Source organism: Chlorocebus sabaeus, chromosome X (genome assembly GCF_047675955.1).
Source record: "Chlorocebus sabaeus isolate Y175 chromosome X, mChlSab1.0.hap1, whole genome shotgun sequence".
NCBI lineage: Eukaryota > Metazoa > Chordata > Mammalia > Primates > Cercopithecidae > Chlorocebus > Chlorocebus sabaeus.
Window position 1 is genome coordinate 143,793,262 of NC_132933.1, and position 5,673 is coordinate 143,798,934.

Genomic DNA, 5,673 nt, shown 5'->3' on the forward strand with positions numbered 1-5,673 from the left:
CAGCTAAAAGTACAAACATGGGGTCTTGGGCTGGTAAGCCACCTAGGCTTTGAATCAAATAGCTACATCTGAAAGTTTTGTTGGAATAATAATCCCATACATTACATTTCTGTGGAATAAGTGAACCCATCTCTAGGTCCTGTCCCTACCATAATCACAGCAATCAGATAAAGTTGAGGAGTTTATTAGGGAAATTTGAGAGGCATAGACACCCCAAGTGACAGAAAGAAATGTCTGAAAATGTCCCTTCAAGCCAAGTGGGAACCTGGCCTTGACCTCCCCAAATCAACAGGAAACTGGCAGGTTAGCAACAACATTCTCTGGTAGCCACATTGCCAGGGCATGAGTGTCTTGGCCAGGACTGCCTCCCACTTCCCACCAAAGGTGGGGAAGAGACAAAGACTGTTCACAGAAGCAGTGCAGAGGCAATGAGAACTTTAAGGAAAGTCTGAGAGAGAAAGAAGGATAGGGGTGGGGAGGACCTTCACAAAGAATCCCAGGCTTTTGGCTGTGAATGTCTCAAATACATTGACAAGTAGATCTATAAAATGTTACTGGAAAGGTAAAATACCTAATGTTGTTTCCAAGAGTTCCTCTAGACTTTTCCTCATATACCACATCACACCCTCAGAAGTACATGGAAGAACCCAAAGGTCACACTTTCGAAAAAAGAAAAACAAGAATAAACCCTGTTGCTCTGTAAGGAGAAAGGAAGGAGCTGAAGGCTGCTGGGGCCTTTCTCACATGGCCTGTGTTCTGTAAAGCAACTTCCCAGCAGCAGCATGGCACTGTTCTAGGTGAGCGTCTCACCTTTTGTCACCCATGCTTCAGTGTACTCTATTCTCTGTTCAAGGGCTGTCAATTTCTCCCTTAGTGTTGCAAATCTTGAACAAGACATATCAAACGAGTTGAGAAAGTCTGTGATTTTCTTGATACTGCTGGTGATTATCTCAATGTACTCCCAGTTCGCCCAGTCCTACTGAATCTCCTGCTTCACCAGATCCTCTTGTCCTGCCATGGTCAAAGCCTGAGGAAGACTGAAGGAAAGAATTTGGATCTGTGAAGGGGACAAGGAGAAAACTCCAGGCAGGAGAAATGGCAAGAGCAAGGAAAGGAAAATGAGTGGAGATCTACTGACTTCTTATTGGGAAATATTAATAACTCTTCAAAGGTTTTCTGTGTTTCAGCATGTCCTACAAATGTGGCACAAAATGCCATTTTATTCCAGACTATCTTGGTGTTTATATCCATTACAGTTTGGAAGATGAGATAGTGTCTCTGTCTAGAGCATGCAGCAGATTTGTTTGCTTACTCTGCAGTATTACAGAGATGATGTCTCTCTCTAGGACAAAGATCAGGCAGGTGTACTGCCTATTATAATATACTCAGTTTCTCTCTCCTGTAATGTAATGCACTGTGTGTGCAGGGGTCACATGGCCTTTGCATTGCCTTTTGTCAATTAGAGATTGAGGAATAATCTTAACTGATGATACTCTGGCTGCTGATATTGCTGTGAGTAGTAGAGTCATTTGTCTCTGACCCAGGAGTTTTGTGTCTTCTGCCAGCATCCCTGAATCTGTGGTAAGCTAACTTGTTTGCTAAAATCTAAGACCCTTCACAGTGGTTGATACTTCTAAGTATGATGCTCAAATAAATAATCTAATTCAAGCCTCACGTCATCCCCATGAAGTAGGAATTATTATTGTGGTTCATGTTTTATATCTAAGGAACCTGAGATCCCAAAAGATTAAATAATGTGCCTGAAGTCACTGAGCTGGTAAACAAAGAAACTAATGTCCAAAATTAGGGTATTCTGGCTTCAAAACTGTGTTTTCTTAACCACCCTAGCAGCCATCCAGTGATACCTTTGTTGGAGATAACCATGTGCAGGTGAGAGTGGTGGATGTTGCAGCAAGGTGATCACTACCCCCGGTTGGAAGGGTTGTCTTAGTTAGAGGGTGGCATGGAAGGGAAGATATGATGGAACCAGCCAGGTCAAAGATAGCTTAGAATGACAGGATTTTATATAACAGGCATAGAGGAGCAGCAGGAATTTATTTAGTGAAATTACGTAATTTAAAAGAAGTGCTGAAACTTAATCTTATTTCTAAGTTGGCACTATCGTTCTTCCTCTTTGCTCATCAGTCCAAGACTTAAGTGATGAATAGGCTCTGAGCAGGTAGGAAGAGTGAAGGGAGTGCATTTCAGGTGAGGAAGACAACATTAGGAAGACCAGAGTGGTTTGGTTCTTTCAGAGGTTGCAAGTTGGTCTCTCTCGGTATCCATCCATTCATCCATCCATCCATCCATCCATCCATCCATCCATCCATCCATCCAATATGCTTATTTATCTATCTATCTAATCTATCAATTTATCTAGCTATCTACTTACCTATGTAACATCTTTAAAGGAACTCATGTCTCATATTGCAAATTAAAACAAAATCCTTTTGAATCCAATTGTGAGAATGTCCACTTTTGCTGTTTTCCCTCTACCAGCTTACTTTTGCTGCATGCAAACTAACTACAGATATCAATCAGCTGCTTACCCATGTTCTCTCTTATTTTTACAGCTATTAGCAGGCACTCATGTTGCCGTGAACTGCGCACTGAGTACTGGGTGAGTCAGAACAGGTACCTGTGTGTGAGGGTGGGGCTCTGTGCCCTTTCCATTTAACCCTGCTTCGCTGTTTCCACCGTAGGTCCTGTTGACTCTCAGGCAAAGAGATTGACCCTTCTTAATTTTTTTGAGCAGCTGCCTAAGAAAACAGAAATTTAGAACAACTTTGTTGGTAAGACCCTGAGTCTACCTTGGTCCCAGAACAAAGGGTTTAAAGGATCTTAAATTATTTCTAAACCCGATTAAAAGTAATGACAAAATCCACAATTACTTTTGCACCAACCTAAAATACGAATCAGATGCACACAGATCTAGGGATGCTCATGAATTTCAACTTTTGGAAGGACAGCTAGGATAGACCTCATCCAAACTAGACTTGCTGATGGGATTCTAGAGCTCATTTCAAACACGGTCATAGAAAAACAGGCTCACAAGAGAAAAGCCACAACCCAATGCAGACAATTTATCAGAGCATGGTGGTGGCCTGGGATAAAAGAGGTGTGTGAGTAAGTCAGTCGTGGGACACTAAGAAGGAAATACCACCTTGAATTCTTCCTTTGGTGATAGAATTGTGCATGATTTTGGATGTCTCCTTTTCTTTGGTGCTCACATAACTGCAAGATGTCTCAACAAATAAGATTAGCTTCATTTTTCTCCTCTCCCATAATACCATCTTTTTCCTTTGCTGTGTCAGTGTGACACTGGAGCATTGGGGCAAAGGGAGAAGGAAAACTTTTGGCAATCATGTTTTGTCTGTGGCGCCAAACATGTAGATACATGGAACTGATTGAGTGATGATTAACGTTTTCACTTTACATCAGGATGTTGGATATTGTGTGGACACTTGAGGAAGAATGAAGAATTTAGCCATGATGGATTTATACTAAGATGTAAGTCCTTGCAACTCAAATGCCTCAAAAGCCTGCTAACATTTGCGAGATCAGTACTGAGAAAGTAACTTTTTAAAATGATGAGAACTACTGGAAATATTTGAGACTAACAAAAGTACTTCAAATCTAATGCTAAGGAATAATGCCCTCTATTTTATAAACAAAAGTTAAAAGAGAAGTATAATCACATATTCAGCAATGTTTCAAAAAGTGTGAATTAGTTTAAATGAAAACATTGATAATCATAATTGTCTGTTTAAATATTAAGATATTTCAGGCATTATCTAATGTCAAATTTATATTGCCAGTATAAATATAGATACAAGCAGAAAATGCATCAAAGAATTGTTCTTACAATATAACTGAATGTCATAAACTGACATTTTAAAACCATTTATTCACTCTTATGATTACCGATAATCATTATGTCTTAATCACATTTTATGTGTTGTCATTTAATGACGTTTATTCAAATATCTGTTGATTAATTGCTCCTGGGTGACCTAAAGCCACTGAATTTAATCAGCCAATTTGTCTTCTTTGCAAAAAAGAGAAGAAATATTTCTAACACTTTGGAATGCTATTTAAAATTTGATTAAAGTCTAAAAGCCAGCAAATCAGTTTCTCAAGTGGATCGAATATAATTTATTAATCTGCAATTTTAGAATCATTAAATTATTAAAATTGGTGGTTTAAAGCTCACTATAGGATATGATCACTTAGCAGATTTAGGTTTGTTTTTTTTTGAGATGGAGTCTCGCTGTTACCCAGGCTGGAGTGCAATGGAGCGATCTCAGCTCACTGCAACCTCCGCCTCCCAGGTTCAAGCGATTCTCCTATCTCAGCCTCCTGAGTAGCTGGGATTACAGGTGTGTGTCAACATGTCCAGCTAATTTTTGTAATTTTAGTAGAAATGAGGTTTTGTCATGTTGGCCAGGCTTGTTTTGAACTCCTGGCCTCAGGTGATCAGCCCACCTCAGCCTCCCAAAGTGTTGGGATTACAGGCGTGAGTCACCAGCAGATTTAGTTTTAATCATACAACTAATCTGAATGTTCTCACATTCCTGTGCCCACTGACTGAGTTGTCTCTGCCAGTGTACACACTGAGTCTTTTGACCAAATTTTCTAAAAGCCTGGAATTGACATTTTCCCTTTGGTCGCAGCACATAAATATTATTGAGTCCCTGCTCTGTGCCTCATGCTATGCTAGGTGAGTTAAGAAACAAAGTGATTGTCAAGTGAATTTGGAAAAACATGGAATAATAGGACAGTAATATATGCAGTGCTATAGTGCTAAATTGTACCTTTTGACCTCTTAGGTTAGAATATATTGCACATTAATTATTATTAATGTTAATGACTATTATATTATTGATAATATTGCACATGAATACTATGACTCTCAGCCAAGGGCCATTTTACCCTCCAGGGGCTACTTGGCAGCGCCTGGAGATATTTATGTTTGCCACAACTAGGAAGGGTGCTGCTGGAATCCAGTGGGTAGAGGCCAGGGACACTGCTCAACATCCTGCAATACACAGGACAGCTTCCTCTCACTCAACAAAGAATTCTCCTGCAAAAATGTCAGTAGCGGGGCTGGGCGCGGTGGCTCACGCCAGTAATCCCAGCACTTTGGGAGGCCGAGGAGGGCAAATCATGAGGTCAGGAGGTCAAGACTATCCTGACTAACAAGGTGAAACCCCATATCTACCAAAAACACACAAAAATGGCCAGGTGTGGTGGCGGGCGCCTGTAGTCTCAGCTACTCAGAAGGCTGAGGCAGGAGAACAGCGTGAACCTGGGAGGGGGAGCTTGCAGTGAGCGGAGACCACACCACTGCACTCCAGCCTGGGTGACAAAGCAAGACTCTGTCTCAAAACAAAAACAAAAACAAAAACAAAAATGTCAGTAGCGCTGAGGATGCAAAACCCTGGGCTAGGTGGAAGGAAAGAAAGTAGAAATTCTAGGCAGGGAAGAAATTTGGATTCTGAGAATAAAAGTGATCCTGAGTGACCATGGGACCACTTAGGAGACTTTCTGGTTTTGGGGAAACATTTGGAGAAATAGAAGTAAGATCAGAAAGCAGATGGGTCATTAGTAGAGACATTTTAATATCTTATTTAACTTGATTTTGATTTTAGTTTTGGCAATATAATGCACTAG

General features: G+C 40.6%; 1 pseudogene; it reads right to left on the reverse strand.

Annotated features, from left to right (window-relative positions):
* Positions 1-793: 793 nt before the first annotated feature.
* Positions 794-1,018, reverse strand: LOC119619953 (protein BRICK1 pseudogene; annotated as a pseudogene).
* Positions 1,019-5,673: the final 4,655 nt, after the last annotated feature.